Source organism: Oryctolagus cuniculus, chromosome 2, assembly GCF_964237555.1.
Source record: "Oryctolagus cuniculus chromosome 2, mOryCun1.1, whole genome shotgun sequence".
NCBI classification, from domain to species: domain Eukaryota; kingdom Metazoa; phylum Chordata; class Mammalia; order Lagomorpha; family Leporidae; genus Oryctolagus; species Oryctolagus cuniculus.
The window spans coordinates 138001706-138021293 of record NC_091433.1 but is presented as its reverse complement, the minus strand read 5'-3'; the positions used below and the strand labels follow the sequence as shown (position 1 = coordinate 138021293).

The 19588-nt window shown below is 44.6% G+C and overlaps 1 protein-coding gene across 1 annotated transcript in view; it reads right to left on the bottom strand.

Annotated features, from left to right (window-relative positions):
- Positions 1 to 14866, bottom strand: part of SERTAD2 (SERTA domain containing 2) — a 121005-nt gene extending 106139 nt beyond the window's left edge. The window contains exon 1 of the mRNA XM_008254336.4: positions 14253 to 14866. The gene's annotated coding sequence lies outside the window, so the exon portion shown is untranslated. The remainder of the gene's footprint in view (positions 1 to 14252) is intronic.
- Between the last annotated feature and the right edge of the window lie 4722 nt (positions 14867 to 19588).

Genomic DNA, 19588 nt, shown 5'->3' with positions numbered 1-19588 from the left:
ATGTGGGCATCACAAAAGACAGCTTAACCTACTACCAACAACACCCATCTCCAAACTGTCATTTAACAATCTTGTGTTAAGCTTTCTGCGCTATGCTGTAGACCATGGGGGCAAGAAGAACGAACAGACTTAGTTCTTCCCTAAACAAATCTATTCACAGAGTCTATGGCCCAACATGCCAAAATGTAATTTATAGAAATGCAAGAAGAAAAAAAAAAGGAAAAGAATATTTAAGGAGAGGCTGGTGCTGTGGTATAGCAGGTAAAGCCACCGCCTGCAGTTCCGGCATCCCATATGGGCACAGTTCGAGACCTGGCTGCTCCACTCTGATCCAGCTCTCTGCTATGCCCTGGGAAAGCAGTGGAAGATGGCCCAAGTCTGCGTGGTAGAGCTGAAGGAAGCTCCTGGCTCCTGGCTCCTGGCTTCGGATCGGCACAGCTCTGGCCATTGCGGCTAGCTGGAGAGTGAACCAGAAGATGGAAGACCTCTCTCTCTCTCTCTCTCTCTCTCTGTCTCTGTCTCTCTCTCTGCCTCTCCTTCTCTCTGTGTGTAACTCTGACTTTGAAGTAAAATAAATAAATCTTTTTTTAAAAAGAATATTTAAGGAGAAGCATTAAGCCATTTAACCTCTTAAAAATAAAAATAAAAAATAAAAACAGGGAAAAAAAAAAGCCTTACTAAAATCATGCTATTTACTCCATGCCAAAGATGAGTCATAATCTGTTCAAGTATAAGGCAAGGATTCCTTGAAGAATACACAGCTCCAGTTCTCAAAACTCAAATTTGTTCAAATTAAGGATATTCCACCCATGGAAAAAAGCCAAGGTCCTATATTTCAGCCAGTACATGGACCTTCTTCATTTCTATTTATCTTTCTTACTTGAAATATGCGCCCGGGGAATAAGATACAGAGGAAGAAAGGCAGAGAAAATAAAATCAAGACAAAAATTAATGGCAAACCTCAAAATAGAAATCTTTTAATAGTGGTTTCTACCTTGAAAATATACTTTACAATCTAGGTGGCTTTTTAAAAAGTTTTGTTGACAATAGTGCATTTGAAATGTCCAGTTGGGTAAGTTCTGATATATATACACATATACATATATATATATATATATTCATACACACACACACATATGTATACACCCTTGAAAACTTCGCAGCAATGCAGACAGTTGAGGTCACTATCCAAGGGGCCTTTTGAATCAAACAGATGTGACAGTTCTGAGTGACAGTTCTAGCAGTGTTCAAGAAAAGAAACTCGCCGGCGCCGCGGCTCACTAGGCTAATCCTCCGCCTAGCGGCGCCGGCACACCGGGTTCTAGTCCCGGTCGGGGCGCCGGATTCTGTCCCGGTTGCCCCTCTTCCAGGCCAGCCCTCTGCTGTGGCCAGGGAGTGCTGTGGAGGATGGCCCAGGTGCTTGAGCCCTGCACCCCATGGGAGACCAGGAAAAGCACCTGGCTCCTGGCTCCTGCCATTGGATCAGCGCGGTGCGCTGGCCGCAGCGCGCCGGCCATGGCGGCCATTGGAGGGTGAACCACCGGCAAAGGAAGACCTTTCTCTCTGTCTCTCTCTCTCACTGTCCACTCTGCCTGTCAAAAAAAGAAAAAAAAAAAAAGTCTTCCCAGAGACTTTTTTTTAAAAGGGAGCCTCGACACAAGTATCCAAGTACTTTCATTAACAGATAAAATAAAAGATGAGGTTTTGGAATACTGTCCCCTAATTTAAATCTAAGAGACAAGTATGTTTCATATGAGGGGACTTCAAAAGTTCACAGAAAAATGAAATTTAAAGAAATGTTGTTTTTTTTTTTTTTAATTTATTTATTTGAAAGGCAGAGTTACAGAGAGAGGGGAAGAAACAGAGATTGTCCATTCACTGGTTCACTCCCCCAATGTCAAAAAGAGCCAGGGCTGGACCAGGCTGAAGCCAAGAACCAGCAACTCCATCCGTGTCTCCCACTTGGATGGCAGGCACTCATTTGCTGCTTCCTAGGTAAATCAGCAAAGTAGCATCAGAAGTAGAGCAGTGGGGACTCGAACTGGCACTCTGACATGGGATGTGGGTGTCCCAAGCAGTGGCTAAACCCACACCAGACACCTGCTCCAATAAGTTTACTTGGGAAAAAAAATTTGAGATACATGCATAGCTTTTTTTCATAATACACATTTTTCATGAATTTTCTGAAGACTTGTTGTATGCATGGACTTCAATATTTTTTTGCACCAAAATAAACTTTCCATTTCTCACAAACTTTTCGAAGTACCCTATTATCCTATCACAATTCTAGGTCCAAAGAAAGAGATTCTTTATTTTAAAATATCCAGGAAACTGAAAAAAAAAAAAAAATACCAAACCACAGTTACACAGCATTAAGCTTGAAAATTTAAAGACACACACACACACACACACACGAATTCCAGCTAATTCCAGAGTAAAACAATTTAGAAAGTTTACACTCACATACTCCAGCAGCAGAGACAATTCCTAATTTTGTCATTTTAGGCCCAGAGCACACCTATCTAGCAGGTTGGGCTGTACCTGGCAAAACTGAGGGAGAAAATGTCTTTAGTGACTATCAAAAGCTTGCATTCCCTTTTCTCCCCTGCCAGGGCTCCTTCCAAATTTCAGGGACTCCCCTTGTCTATCAGTATACTGGGATTCTCAAATCCACGGGATAACTTTCACTCACAGAAGCCTAAAATTTCTGCGGGCTTTTTCCCTATATTCTATTACCAGGTGCAGCTTTGGCTTCCCGTGGGGGCAGCCAGTCCTGTGCATGCATTCAATGGCTAAGATGTGTGCCCGTTCCTTTTCCCTCCCCTTCCTTGCTGAGCCACTGCAGCACCTACTACAGTGGAGACTGTTCCACCTGAGGTGTTGAAGGCACAGAGGGCCAGGTTACATCTTAGTTCAAAAGGCAGGATGGAGTACCAGGAAAGACATCCAGAACTTCTAGAAAGTAAGTCCACTTGACCTTGGTAGGCTCACTGGAGTGGCCTACACTAGGCTTTCCAATTAAGATAAATTACGTATTGCCTAACATAAGAGTTTTAATTTCCATGTGAAGATCTTTTGTCCCCAACTGCACTTTGAACACTGTGATAAGATGGTATTTCATATTATTAGCTTCTGGTTCCTCTAAGCACTTGGGACACATATTAAATATTTGTGAACAAAATAATTAATTAAAATCATTATATTACTTGTCATATTACATTATATTATATTAATGTTAGTAGGACTGCATAAACACCTAGGTATATCTACTTTAATATGAACTGGAAAGGAACACTACGGGTTTCATTAAGGAAAGTAAGGAGCACTGTCGTAGAAACAAAGTTAGTTCTGAACGTACACAAACTTAAGACAAAGCAAACTGAAGATTTTCTGTTAATTGTGCAATGCAGCTGAGCTGACTACACTTCCATTGTGCAATTTTCAGTGTTACACTCTTTTTTTTTTTTCAGGTTCTGTCACAAAGAAAGCAAAGCGACAGGAGAAAACAACTTCCAAAGTGTAAAGAAGACCTAGGAGAAACTTCAGACCACGTCCACTGCACGGTTTTCCAGTGGTCACAGAGGAGGAGGATTCATGGCTTCTGGTGGAAACTACCAACAACGTGGTTTTCCTTTTCTTAATGTTTCAACTCAAATTCAAACAAAAATTGTCCACTCAAGTGGAATATTTTTTAAAAGATTTTTTTTTATTTCAAATGCAGAAGGACTGAGAGGGAGAGAAATCTTCCATCTGCTGGTTCACTCCCCAAACGGCTTCAAGGCCAGGGCTCCTATGGCCAAAGCCAGGAGCCAGGAGCTAGGAACGTCATCCTGGATTCCCGTGTGGTGGCACAAGCCCAAGGACTTGGGCCATCATCTGCTGCTTTCACAGGCACATTATCAGGGAGCTGGACAGGAAGCAGAGCAGCCGGGACTCCAGCTGGCACTCCGACTGATTTGGGATGCCGGTGTCACAAGTGGCAGCTTAACCCACTGAGCCACAATGCTGGCCCCTCAAGGGGAATTCTGTTGCAGGATTTAGGATTTCTTTTACACCAAGTCAAAAGGGATAAAATTTATCTAAAGAAGCCTTACCTGTTCCAGGCTCAATTATGATCACTTCAAATGCTAGGTAACATTGCAAGGTCATTTCCACAGGGGCAGGAACATTCATCGCTGTATTCACTGCTGTATTCTATGTGCCTACTACGAGTAGCTGGCACACAGTAAGTGTTCAATAAGCATCTGTTGACAATGAACTGCATGAGTGAATGAACAGAAGTCCAAACTGGGATACAGGTATACAAAAAAGATCAAGTTTTCCCATGAGTCACAGATTTTAAAGATTTATTTGTTTGATTGGCAGAGTTATACAGGAAGGAGAGACAGAGAGAACTTCCATTTGCGGGTTCACTCCCCGGATGACAGCAACGACCCGAGCTGAGCCAGGCCAAAGCCAGGAGCCAGCAGCTTCTTAAGGGTCTTCTATGTGGGTGCAGAGACCCAAGGATTTGTGCCATCCTCCACTGCTTTCCCAGGCGCATTAACAGGGCGTTGGATTGGAAGTGGAGTAGCTGGTACTCAAACAGGCACCCAGATGGGATGCAGTGCTGTGGCTTTAACCACGGAGCCATGGTGCTGGCACGGAAGCATGGATTTTATAAAAACAAAGCAAAAACAAAAAGCAAAATTTCCAGAAGAGTTTTAATTTAATCAATACCAATACATAGTTTATCTAATTTTATATGTGAATTCTTTCAATAAAAAGTAAATGTGAATTGTCTTCCAAATCAAAGAGAGGATTCATTTTGTTTAATAGGATATAAAATTATCCTACTATGGATAACCGAATAACCCTATGCATTTGGAGAAAATATTTCACATTCTCTCCAGATCAATGAATTTTGAACTTTAGGAAAGCTTTTTAGTTTTTAAAAGATCTACTTATTTATATGAAAGACAGAGTTACAGAGAGGCAAAGACAGAGAGAGAGAGAGAGAGAGAGAGAGAGGTCTTCCATCTGCTGGTTCACTCCACCAAATGGCAGCAACGGCCGGAGCTGAGCTGATCCAAAGCCAGGAGCCAAGAGCCAGGAACCTCCTCCAGGTCTCCCACGTGGATGCAGGGGCCCAAGAACTTAGATCACCTCCACTGCTTTCCCAAGCCACAGCAAAGAGCTGGATCAGAAGTAGAGCAGCCGGGACTCAAACTGGCACCCATAAGGAATGCCAGCACTGCACGCAGCAGCTTTACTCACTAAACCACAACACTGGCTCCTAGGAAAACATTTTATTCACAGGATTTCGATGGAAACTATTTTGGTTCAAACATACATATTCATTTTCATACTCATTGATTTTCTGGGTAAAAGGAACCCTTAAAATCCAACAAAGGTCAACCAAAAGGAACAAATTTCATTTGAGTAGACACCATCAAAGACAACAAGGCTAATGGTTCCTTCGCTGGGAGCCATTAATCACCGAGTCACGGGGAACCTGGAAACCCTCACTGAGGATGCTGCCTGGTGTTCCATCTGGCTTTAAGCAGTTAACAACAAAATAAAGGAGCTGCTCATCCCATCTGATGTCTTGCTCTCAGGGACCCACTCCCAACGTGGTCAGGTGGCAGTGGTCATCTCACACACAGTCTCCAAAGCTTACCAGGGCAACAGGCGTGGAGCACAGCCAAACGTGATGTCTGACACAATTCAAGGCAATACAGATAGAAAAGAACACTGTGACTTTCTCCCCATAAAATAGATGGACAGAAAATCAGTAAACAATAAACACCTCCCAGTTACCCCTTGTCGCCAGGTTAATGAAGTGGCCCCTCAAGCTTGGTGTAGGTAACTTTTGAGATAAGCCAGAGAAGATTCTTCTATACAGAAGAGCTTTTCATCTGTTTCATAAAAGAGATCCAAGTAAATGAAAACCTCTACTCCATACTTCCTATGGAGGCAAAAGGCCAAGAGAGCTACAGAAGTCAACATGCTAAGATCAAGGAAGAAGACTCCCAATGGTTCTTGAGAAAAAGATACAGCAAAATAAGAAAAAAAAAAACTCACATGGGATTACCAAGAAAACTGAAAAGAATGTTAGAAAAAAGGAACACAGTTTCGGAAAAACAGCTTAAGTAAAAGGTGGACTATTTGGTAATTTTATTTACTATGTTAAAAGTAATTCAAGAGGCTGGCACTGTGGCGCAGCATGTTAAAGCTCCGGTCTGTAGTGCCGGCATCCCATATGGGTACTGGTTCAAGTCCTGGCTACTCCACTTCTGATCCAGCCCTCTGCTGTGGCCTGGGAAAGCAGTAGAAGATGGTCCAAGTGCTTGGGCCCCTGCACCGGTGTGGGAGATCTGGAAGAAGCTCCTGGCTCCTGGCTTCAGATCGGCACAGCTCCGGTTGTTGCGGACATCTGGGGAGTGAACCAGTGGATAGAAGATCTTTCTCACTCTTTCTTTGCCTCTGCCTCTCTGTGTGACTTTCGAATAAATAAATAAATCTTTAAAAAAGAAAGGTAATTCAGTACTAAAGCAGTCTACATCCCACCACACAAAATATTACAAACACCAATGTGCACTTCAATTCAGCAGTGGGAAAGCAATCAGATGCTCCTAAGTTTCAGGTGGTTGGCTGTTGACAGCAAAGACAGCACAACAATAGACAAGGAAACTGCAAAACATTCATGGAAAAATGGAATTCAGATATAAGTTTATTTTTATGCAAGAAAGTTTCGATATCAATGCAGAGTATTTTAATAACACATGATTTTCATGAACTTTTAAAAGACAGCTCCCTTTTTTATAAATGATTTATTTACTTTATTTGAAAGTCAGTGTTACAGAGAGAAATGGAGAGACAGAGAGAGGTCTTCCATCCTCTGGTTCACTCCCCAAATGGCCACAACAGCCGGAGCTGGGCCAGGCCAAAGCCAGGAGTCATTAGATTCCGCTAGGTCTCCCTCAAGGGTCACAGGAGCCCAAGCACTTGGGTCATCTTCTGCTGCCTTTCGCAGGTATTAGCAGGGAGCTGGATCAGAAGTGGAGCATCCAGGACTTGAACCTACAACCATATGGGATGCCAGCATCACAGGCATCAGCTTTACCCGCTATGCCACCTCTACCTCCTATTTTTAAAAGTATCTTTCTCCTTAGAAACTTTACTTTTGAGGATCAATATTCACTATTCTTAATATTAGCTAAAATAAATAATACTTCTTTGAGTGCCTTACTTGTTTTAATAGGTCTTATTCTGAGCATGCTAGAATTTCATTCTCTAAGGTGAGTAACATCATGAAGCTGTGACGATTCTGCTAATACTCAGAAAGAAGTAAACTAAATTCAAAGAAGTTACATAATGCGCTAACTCCAAGTCTTTGATGGTAAAATTTTAAAAGCTCCTAACTCATTTCTAGGGTCACAGAAAAAACTGCATGTTAACATGCAGCCTTTCTACACATGCATTCATTCACTCATCTTCCTAAAGAGGAAACGAACAGGGACAAATTCAGTCCTCAAGTTACTGTATTCTGAAATATTTCACTGCGTTCATGGTAGAAAATAAGTGAGTATAAAGAGAAATCCAGGTAATCCTTTTGAAATTTAAAAGTAAATAATGACTAATTTTCCTCTTTGAATATACTTCTAATGAAATCTAAGTCTGAACATTTTTTTCCTATAACACAAGTACAAGTTTTACAAACTTTAACTTAATAAAATATATTATTTTCTGCCAGCGCCACAGCTCACTAGGCTAATCCTCCGCCTGTGGCACCGGCACCCTGGGTTCTAGTACCGGTTGGGGTGCCGGAGTCTGTCCCAGTTGCTCCTCTTCCAGTCCAGCTCTCTGCTGTGGCCCGGGAAGGCAGTGGAGGATGGCCCAAGTCCTTGGGCTCTGCACTCGCATGGGAGACAGGGAAGAGGTGCCTGGTTCCTGGCTTCATATTGGCGCAGCGCGCCGGCCGTAGCAGCCATTTGGGGGGTGAACCAATGGAAGGAAGACCTTTCTGTCCATCTCTCTCTCTCTCACTGTCTAACTCTGCCTGTCAAAATAAATAAATAAAGTTAAAAAAAAAACATTTCAAAATATATTATTTTCCAAGTAAAAGTTTGTTCTTAAAATATCAGCATTTGCTATAATCCAAAATGTACCAAAACTCATTTTAAAACCTCATTCAGGATGGCTGTTTGGCACAGTGGTTAAGATGCCACCTGAGACACACACATCCCATATTGGAGTACCAGAGTCCAATTCCCAGCTCCATTTCTGATTTCAGCTTCCTGCTACTGTGCACCTTGGGAGGCAGCAGGTGACGGCTTACCTGCTTGGGTCCCTGTGACCCACATGGGAGACCTGAATTGAGTTCCCAGCTCCCAACTTCAGCCTGGCCCAGGCCCTGGCTATTGCAGGCATTTGGAGGGAACCAGTGGATGGGATACCTCTCTCTGTTTCTGTCTCTCTTTCAAATAAAATTTTCAAAAATTTAAAAATTTTAAAACTCCACTGAATAAACCAAAATTCCTTGCTTTTTAAAATTAAAGATTTATTTATTTATTTGAAAGGTAGAGTTATAGAGATGAAGGGAAGGTAGGAAGGAGGGACAAATATAGAGAGACAGAGAGAGAGTGAGAGCTTCCATTCACTGGTTCACTCCCCAAATGGCTGCAATGGATAGGGCTGGGCCAGACCAAAGGCAGGAGCCTGGGACTCGCATATGGGTGCAGGGGTCCAAGGACTTGGGCTATGATCTGCTGCTTTTCCAGGCCACATTAGCAGGGAGCTGGTCTTAAGTGAAGCAGCCAGGACTTGAACTGGTCGTCATATGGGATGGTAGCAGCTTAACTCACTGCACCAAAACACTAGCCCCAATTCCTTGCTTCTTTAAAAGATACCTTATACATTTTAAAAAAAAAAAAAGATTTAGTTTATTTATTTGAAAGACAGAGTTACACAGAGAGGTAGAGATATAGGTCTTCCATACTCTGGTTCACTCCCCAGGTAGCCGCAACGGCCTGAGCTGCACCGATCCGAAGCCAGGAGCCTCTTCTGGGTCTCCCATGTGGGTGCAGGGGCCCAAGGACTTGGGCCACCTTCTACTGCTTTCCCAGGCCACAGCACAGAGCCGGATCCGAAGAGGAGCAGCTGGGACTAGAACCAGCACCCATATGGGATGCCAGCACTTCAGGCCAGGGCGTTAACCCACTGTGCCACAGCGCCGGCCCCATACCTTATACATTTTTAAAATAGATGAATAAGAAGTCTCTTCAAACATAAAATTACAAGGAGAAATGTTCATAATATTAAAAATCTGAAAAGTTACATTTTTCAAGTAATGATAAATTATCTATTTCTAAATGCTATCTGTGTTTTGTCCTGCTAAAATGCTTTTAAAGGGCCAGTGCTGTGGCACAGCAGGTTAACGCCCTGGCCTGAAGTGCCGGCATCCCATATGGGCGCCTGTTGTAGTCCCAGTTGCTCCTCTTCCGATCCAGCTCTCTGCTTTGGCCTGGGAGAGCAGTAGAGGATGGCCTCTGCACCTGCGTGGGGGACCAGGAAGAGGCTCCTGGTTCCTGGCTTCAGATTGGCACAGCTCCAGCCATTGTGGCCAGTTGGGGAGTGAACCATCGGATGGAAGATCTCTCTCTTTCTCTGCCTCTCCTCTCTCTGTGTAACTCTGACTTTCAAATAAATAAATAAATCTTTTAAAAAATTTAAAAATAAAATGCTTTTAAAAAACCAATTACAGGCCAGCACCGCGGCTCAATAGGCTAATCCTCCGCCTGCGGCGCCGGCACTCTGGGTTCTAGTCCCGGTCGGGGCGCCGAATTCTGTCCTGGCTGCTCCTCTTCCAGGCTAGCTCTCTGCTGTGGCCCAGGAGTGTAGTGGAGGATGGCCCAAGTCCTTGGGTCCTGCACCCGCATGGGAGACCAGGAGAAGCACCTGGCTCCTGGCTTCGGATCAGCGTGGTGTGCCGGCCGCAGTGGCCATTGGAGGGTGAACCAACGGAAAAGGAAGACCTTTCTCTCTGTCTCTCTCACTGTCCACTCTGCCTGTCCAAAAAAAAAAAAAAAAAAAAAAAAGAAAAGAAAAGAAAAGAAAAGAAAAAAGAAAATGCAATACTACACAGGGTTAATTGATGATTTAGTTAAAGAAAGGACTGTGTGTACAAAATTATCCACACTGTGAGAGGGAGTTCATAGATAGAAAAGTTGTAACAATGTTATGTCACACTGCAGGGCTTCTGGTGGATCAGTATTCAGATTCCACCCTACTGAGGATCCCTCTTTCAGGAAAGGTAAGACTTGTACTTCATAACTGCAGAGGGAACAGTAATTAAACCGGATTTTATTGACAAGTAACACAGAATGATTCTGTAATGAAGCAAGTGGTAGGCCCCATCAAGTTTGCTTATTTAAAAAACTATTCCCCAATTGTGTAATGCCTATTAAGTGTGTGATGGAATTTAAAGTGTAAGTTTTATTGAGTGATTACATATACATCCTGAATCCTAGCACACTATTTACTACAGCTGTTTCAACGGCCAGTCTTTTAATAAGAGAATTCAGGAGAAGCTTCACTTCTGAGTGGAAAGAGAAATAAAGGTTGGTCCTTAAAGAAATTATGCCATTTTATTTTCACAGTATCAGGTTGACAAATTCCCTTTATTATTATGAATTCTGAAGCAGACAAGACCACATCATCATTTGGGGCATTCAAAATCTATTTGTACAATTCATATTGTAGTAATAGCCAACTGAATGAAAGGTTGATAGTCAGAGTCTTAGGATTAAAACATGGACCTGGTTGGGGCTGGTGTTTGGTACAGTGGTGAAAATGCTGCATGCAACCCCTGCACTTCGTGTCAGAGTGCCTGTTCCAGTCCCAGCTCTGCTTCTGATCCCAGTCTTCTGCTAATATGCACCCTGCGAGGCAGCAGATGATGACTAGAAGTAGTTGGGTCTCTGCCATACAATGTGGCAGACCCGAACTGGGTTCCAGGCTCCTGGCTTTGGTCTGGCCCAGTCCCAACTGTTGTGGGCATTTGGGAGTGAACCCACAGATGGAAGATCTCTGTCTATATCTCTGCCTTTCAAATAAGTAAAAGCAAATAAATAAAACTTTAAAAACATTAACTTCTTTAAGAAGATGGACATGTCAGGTATCCAAGGATGGTATTAGATACATACTTTTCAGATTATTTGCAATTAATCTTCAAAACAAAAAATCATTTCTTAATAAAAAGTAACATATTGGGGCAGGTGCAGTTGTGTAGCAGTGGTGTAGCACCGGCATCCCATATGGGCACTGGTTCAAGACCTGGCTGCTCCACTTTTAATTCAGCTCCCTGCTAATGTGCCTGGGAAAACAGTGGAGGTGGCTTGGGTTCCTGGACACACAAGGAGATTTAAAAGAAACTCTTAGCTCCTGGCTTCAGATCAGCCCAGCTCCGGCCATTTGGGGAGTAAACCAGCGGACGGAAGATATCTCTCTCTCTCTCTCTCCTTCTCTCTCTCTCTAACTCTGCCTTGCAAATAAATGAATAAATAAATCTTTAAAAAAAGTAGCATAGTGTAAATCTCTTTATCATCTATTTACAAAAATAATAATTGAGAAAGTGAAAATCCAATTCAACACAGATAATATTCTCCACAACTTCATTTCACATGTTCACTCAACTACTCATAAGCAACTTGATGATAAAATTATTTAATAAATTCCATGAGTATTCAGTAAGCTTCTTCATGTACCAGACACTTTTGCTAGGCATCAAAGATCAGATTATTGACAAAACACTGTTGTCACTATCAAAGAGCTTCCTGTCTAGTAACGGAGAGAAACCACAGGCATCAGCAAATGTGTGGTATGTAGTATCGTTATAATAGAACCATGCATATTCTTTTTCTTTAAATTACCTGTTCATTTTATTTGAAAGGCTGAGTGACAAAGAGTCGGGGAGACAGAGGGCCATCTTCTATCTACTGGGTCACTCCCCAAATGCCCACAACAAGCCAGGGCTGAGCCAGGCCAAAGCCAGGAACCAGGAACTCCATCAGGGACTCCTGTGTGCATGGCAGGGACCCAAGTACATGAGTACTTCCCAGGCCTTCCCAAGCCCACTAACAGGAAGCTGGATCAGAAGGCAGAGGCAGTAGAACTCAATCTCAGGCACTCGGATATGCGATGTGATACAAGATGCAGGCACCCCAAGGGCTGGCTTAACCCATTGTGCCACAATGCCAGCCCTGAGGTACAGACATCACAATACGCAAGTTTAAATGAAAGTGCTCAACTCAGCACATCCAGGAACTAAATTTCTTACTGGCTCATAAAATCTAGTTTAAATGTATAAATCCCAGATAACATCAGGCTATTGATAAAAAATTTGCTTATGCTATTGATAGCAAATAACTGCTTATCTTAAAAAACTCTACTTCTAAAAAATAGTCACCCCTTCTCAATACATACAAGGAACAAAACGGAGTCGAAATTTGACAAGATGGACCAAACACTATTCAAAGCCTTTGCATACGATTAACTTCTTCTGTCCTTACCAGAAACCTGTGAAGTAGATGTTACTAAGATTCCCATCTGGCAGATGAAGACTCTGATATTAACTCGATGAAGGTCACAGATGGCAAAAGGAAATGCTGGGACTTGAACTAGAGGCCGTGCTCTCAACCACCACACTAGACACCCTCTCTCTGAGCCTGGAGATGATGATGGGGCCGCTAACACTGAGCACAGTCTCATTCGTCCTTACGCCAACCCTTGGAGAAGCATTCACTCTTCTTACTTATGAGAGAAAACCCACATAGGGCAGCTTAGAAACTTGCCCAAGGTCACAGAGCCAGCGAGGGGTGGTGGTGGAGATGCACACTCAGGCAGCCTGGCTCCCCAGTGCTCCCAGGCCCTCCCAAAGAGTCAGTCTTATGCTCCAGAAAAAGGTCACACGATGAAATTTATTAAACAATTCAAACAAAGCTTTGTATGCGTCTTCCTGGAACACTGTGAACAGTGTGGAGGCTTACGACAAGCATTTCTTTAAGACAGCATTTACATTTAAGTCACTTTTCAACTTCACTACTTTGAGCTGATCATAAACACATTTCTGCTCTTTAAAAAGAAATCTTTCTGTAGCAACTTGGCAGATTTCACTACAGGAACAGTCTATTCTTTAAAATTAAATTTAGTAACAACTTATTCTGGTTAGTCTGAAAGAGAAGGAGAAAATGAATTACTAAGAGGCCTTTCCTACACTTTAATATTTCAAAACATGTTTGGTTTGGCCTAATTTGAATCTTGTGGACAACCAGCCCAGAACTGGAATCAAAAAGGGTAATACCATTTGAAAACGGCTGGATTCTAAACAGCAACCTCAAAAGCCAATTCAGAGTAACTATTTCTCAGATTCTTTACTTCTACCTCAAACTAAACATTAAAGGTGTTTAAAAGATTTTCATATAGGCAGGTATTTCTACTTTTGAGCCACTGACAACCAAGAAACCAAAATTAAAAAAAAAATAAAATCCTATACAATAACATTGTTTAAAGAGCAATCAAGTACACAAAAGATGAATGAAAAATAATCTATATTTTTCCTATATCCTTAACACACTCCACTGTGTCCAGTGGCTGAAAAATTAAAAAAAAAAAAAAAAGTTCCCTGTTGTAATGCCTCTCAAGAACAGAGGTTAAGCTAAAGCCAAGCGTCAAACTGGATTTCCACCTCTCCTTGCTTCCCTCCAACAGGTTCAAAGACTTCCCAACCTTTCATAGTGAATTCATATTTTCCCAAAAGGGAACCCATGAAACTGTCTAAAATAAAATCGCCAAGCAATGCCACTAAACAACCCGTCTTCCCTTCTGCTCTAACCACGGATTCGAATTAAAAATGCCTTTTGCTTTGCCTATATTGAATAAAAGTTTAACTTTGATGTAGAGGAGAGCGTACCCTTTAGCCAATTCTACACTCTGCAGGTCACAGAGCCTATCGGATCACTTCGCTATCACCGCTCACTCAGCATCCAAAGGCCAGAAAGCATGCCATTACCAATTATTTCATAAGCATTCTAACGCCCCATGGTGCGAGTCTGGCAATACCTAGAAACACAGCAAGGCTGGCGAAGCAGGAGCCGAGGGGCGGAGGCAGCAGGGGAGGCACCACCTCGAGCCCACGCGGGACCCGGAGCCTCCGGCCCCCGGCCCGATCCCCGCCCTCCCCCAAAGTGGACCGGACCCCACCGGGTACTCACCCTTCAGCGCGAAAGTCGGCAGCGGGTCCAGCTCCGAGAAGGGTCGGGCGGCAGCGAGGGAGGGCCCGTCTGGGCCGCGGGCGGGGGCGCCGGTGCGTCACTCGGGCGCAGGACGGCGGGTCCCGCGGCTGCGAGCGGACCGAGCGGGAAACCGAGTCACGGCCGGCGAGGCGGTGGGGAGGTGGAGCGCCCCCTTCCTCATACGAGCCCCTGCCCCGGGGACGCAAAATAAAATCAGGGGAAATAATGGGCAAACAAATAAATCTCTCAGACGACCGGGAGCGAGGCACAGACTTTAATTCAAAGGGGGGAGACGGAGCGAGGTCTGGAGGAGACACGGTGAGAAGTGGCCCCGGGTCTATCCCATGCCTTTGCGGTCCCCAAGCGGAGGAGGAGGCTTGCTGAGGGGAAGTTGCAGCGGTTCCCAAGGAGGAGGAGGAGGAGGAGAAGGAGGAGGAGGAGGAGGAGGAGGATGTTACACCGTAGCAAGTACAGACAGACAGCCATGGATCAGAGGGGCGCAGCGAGCAGGGGCGGCCGCGGCGGGGCCAGCGGCAGCGGGGCGGTAGCACCGCCTGCTCGGCTCGCTCAAGACATTTAATTGGATTGATGGGTTGTGCAGTGACTCACAGACTGTTTTACTGAGTCGTACAGCAATCCCCGCCCCGCTGGACAGGGTAGATGCGGCGGGGACGGGCGGGGAAAGGGGCTGAGGGCGAGCCTGGAGGGGCGGAGGCGCCGGGGAGGGCGAGGCCTTGTAGGGGGCGGGGAGCTGAGCGGAGCCGCCCAACGGCGAAGCCCGCGGCTCCGACGGGCGTGGGAGCCGACCAATGGCGGCACGGCTCGCGAGGCGGCTGGCTTCGCCCCTGGCCCAATGAGTCTTCTGAGGACACTGCCGCGAACCGGGCGGGGGAAGTGGAGTGGGGGGTGGGGTGAGGTGGGTGGACGCTGAAGTGGTGGTGTTGGGGGTGGAGGGGGTGGAGGGAAAGATGAGGCTCTGGAGAACGGCGGAGTCACTCTGCTCTCCCCTCTCCAGAAGTGCGCCTTCTGCCAATCCGAGCGCCGCGTGGGGGAGATGGACGTAAGCTCAAGGCCAATGAGGAGGAGGAGGCTGCCGCGGCGAGCTGAGGGGACGACGCGGGCGGGCCTGGGCCCTCCCCGCGCCCCGCTGCGCGCTCCTCCCTCCCGCCGGGCCTGGGTCAGTCACGCAAATAACAGTGTGAGGGCTGGGGTGGCGCGGGGGGTGGCGCGCGGTCCTGCTGCTGGCTGCGTGACAGCTGTAGGGACTGGCTGTGCTGCCGGCTGCGCGCCGGCGGGAGGCGGCGGCGGCGGCGGCTGGCTCCTTACTCAGCTTGCCGGCGGCAGCTACTGCTGCTCAGCCTCTGCCTGGCGCGCCCAGGGAGCCCCTGTGGCCAAACCCCACTCCAGGAGAGGAGGGGGCAGCCCGATTCGGAGTGAATCGGTTCGAACTTGGCCCGCGTCCACGCGGTGCCCACTCTGAGAGGCAGCTCCGCGTGAGGTGCCGCGAGGCTGTCCTGTGAGTTTGAGGAGGCTGGACGCCAGAGCACGGGAGGCTTGGCAGTGGCATTGGCCTCCTGGCCTGCCGACTTTCTGGGGCAGTCGGGGTAGGTTGTGCACAGGCTCGAACAGCGCCCAAATACTTGGCTTTATGAGTGACTTTATTGAGTTTCTGCAACAGCCACTTCTACCCCTGGCCTGAGCGAAGATGTGGGGACTTCGCTTTTCAAGTGTATATGCACGCCTCAGCTTCCTGCAACACGGCTCTTCTCCCTCTTCCTCACCTTGAACCCTGGTGGCCGTGCTGGGGAGCGCCCACTGCTCCGTGTCCTCGTGTCCTCGCTGCTGAGTCCCAGGAGCCATGGCGCTTCTTAGTGTCTTGGCTACTGCCCAGCAATCATTTTACAGACCTTAACCCTTTCCACGCACTGTACTTGGGAGTAACTGCAGTCACCAATAACCTGGAGGGAGATGCCTACAGAAGCAAATCCGCTAGAAAAACCCACCTCTTCCCCACACGATGCATTTCTGCACATTATTTGAGACTTAAGACTATCACTTCCTGTCAAGAAACCAAAGAAGGGCAGACCAGACGTTGCAGCCCTATTCAAACCCACGGAGAACAGCCAAGATCCATTTTCCATATATAAGCCAACTAAAGAGACCAAGGACTAATTTAGGGTCTCGAAGTGAGCAAGATCATCTTGCCACGTAGGTGACTGAAACCTCCGGTGGTGTGGGATCGGGAAGAGGATAGAAAGTGAACACAAAGCCTTCCTCTAGTCTTCCGTTGCCTTGATTGTTGTCATTTTAAGATACTGGTCCTTCCCCTGGCTTAGTTGTGTTCCTTCACCTGATTGTAGCCCCACTCTGATTTATCTGTGATCCTGAGTCCACTTAGGAAAGTGAGCTGTGCCATGAACTTCTTGTAGCACACACCTTGTGTGTGTGTTGCCTACCAACGAACTGAAAACTGCTTTGGGATTCTGCAGTGCAACACAGCCTGTGTCCCCTTTTGGGTCTTGGTGATCCACAGAAGAGAGACAGTATTCCCTTAGCCAGATCACCCTGTGATAAGATAAACAACTAGATTCCTCATATGGGAAAAATCTCTATTTATAATAATGAGTTATTAAACTACATGTAAGAACGCACAAATGAGTATCAACTACAAATATAATTTTTAAAAATCTAAAAAAGCAAGGTATGGCAATAAAAAGTCCTTTTTACTGTTATTTAGATATATGATTATAATTGATCTCAGATTTTTAGCTCCTTATAAACAGTTTTGAGTATATATGAGGGTACTTTAAAAGGTTCCTGGGAAACATGAAATTAAAAGCTATGTTTGGGACAGATGTTTGTCTTAGTGGTTAGGCTGTAGGTTCAGAAACCAGGAGGTTTGGCACAGTAGTTAAGGCACTGCTTGTGGGGGCCGACATTGTGGCACGAGGGTTAATACACTGCTTTTGATGCCAGCATCACACTAAAGTGCTGGTTCAAGTACCAGCTGCTCTGCTTCCCACCCAGTTCCCCGCTAATATGCCTGGAAAGCAGCAAGTAATGGCTCAAGTAGTTAGGTCCCTGCCACCAATTTTTGGGAGTAAAGCAGGATAGTTTACTCTTTTTCTATTTGTCCCTCTCTCTGTGTCATGCTGCCTTTCAAATAAATAAATAAATAAATCTTTAAACAGGTGATGGTCCAGGTACTTGAGTCCCTGCCACCTACATGGACACCTGGATTGAGTTAGTGGGTTCTGGGTTGAGCCTAGCCCGGCCCTAGCTGTCTCAGGCATTTGGGGAATGAACCAGCATATAGAAGATCCCTCTCTGTCTCTATCTCTGTTTCTGCCCTTCAAAAGAATTAAATAAATAAATATTTTTAAAGACAGAGAAAGACTCATTTCCCACATCAGAGTACTTGAGTGCCTAGACTTGATGTGTGAGGCCTGATCCAGCTCCTGATCAGCTTCCTGCTAATGTGGGCACTGGGAGACAGGGAAGGCTCAAGTAGTTGGGCTCCTGCTACCTATGTCGGAGACCTGGATTAGGTTCCTGGCTCTAGGCTTCAGCCTGGCACAGCCCTAGACTTGGTGGGCATTTAGGAAGTGAACCGGCAGATGGGAACACTCTCTCTAATAAAATAAATATTTTTATATTAAAAAAAGTGTTTACTTTGGTTCAAAAATTTTTGAAATCCAGGACTGGTGTTATGGTGCAGCAAGTTAAGCTGTTACTTGGGACACCAGCAAACCATGTCAGAGTTCAAGTCCCTGATACTCCATTTCCAATCCGATGTCCTGCTAATGTAGCTGGGAAGGCAGCTGAAGATGAACAAAGTGCTTAGGCCTCTGCCACCCACATGGGAGACCTTGATGGAGTTCCTGGCTCCTGGCTTCAGCCCGGCCCAGCCCTGTCTGTTGTGGCTATTTGGGCAATGAACCAGCAGATAGAAGGTTTCTCTCATTATGTCTCTCCCTTTCTCTGTCACTCTGCTTTTCAAATAAATATTTTTTTAAAAAAGTTTAAATCCATGAATTTTTCATAATAGATTTTTTCATGAAATTTTTGAAGACTCTTCAATTTTTTTTTTGGCAGGAAAATAAGCTTTTAACTTCATTCTCCATGAACCTTTTGAAGTACCCTCCTAACTACCTACATGGAACAGGAAGCACAAGCAAATCTATCACAGATAAAAGATTCAAACTAGACCTCACAGGATTCCTACATATACAACTTAGGCAAACATGAACTCACAATCCACATTATAAAATAAATGAACAAAAAAGTCAGTGTGTGTAAGAGGTAGCAGAGGAGAGAAAAACAAACATAAACACAACACAGAAGATTTTAATTCCAAATCTGAAAAAGAAGCGTTCAAGAAAATAGGCCCATTTCACTTATGAAAATATTTGCAAAAATTATAAATAAAATACCAGTGAACTAAATCCAACATGCTTACTCCACTAAATGAGAAGAAACCTTGAAACTAATTTCCTTGTGCTTAGAATATTTGTGTCAAATAGCTACCTATCATGAAAATATAATAAATCAAGTAGAATTTATTCTAGAAATTCAAGTATGATTTAATATCAGAAAATCCATCAATGTGACTTACCTCAAAAAGACTGAGGAAAAAAAAGCATTTGAAAATGTGTGTTCATGGGAGACCCAGAAGAAGCTCCTGGCTCCTGGCTTCAGATCGGCACAGCTCTGGCCGTTGTGGCCAACTGGGAAGTGAACCATCGAATAGAAGACCTCTCTCTCTGCTTCTCCTCTCTCTGTGTAACTCTGACTTTCAAATAAATAAATAAATAAATATTTTTTTAAAAAAGAAAGAAAATATACATCAGCTATTAATGATAATTTTTTCATAAAATTAGGAAAAGAAGTAAATATTCTTAACTTTATGAAGATCAAAAATGTATAGCAAGGATATTGCTTCATGGATTAACCTTAAACATGTTCTGTTTAAGTTTGGGATCAAGACAAGCTTGTTAGCATTGTTTAACATGATATTGCTGAAAGTCCTGGCTAACAGAATAATATTTTTTAAAGGAAGAAGAAGCTAAACAGAAGAATCAGAAGGAAACAAAACTGGGATTGTTTGCACTAATATGATCAACCACATAAAAGCTCCCAATAGAAACAACAAGCTATTAGAAATAATGAGAGAGTTCAGCAAGATAACAGACATGTTGTTCTCCCCTTCTTCTATAGTACTAGTTTTTTAGCAAGCATGTGGCCAACCAGAATAAAGATGTCGGTCAGCCTCCTTGCCATAGTTCAGGCTGTGAGTTATAAGCAGAAGTGGTATG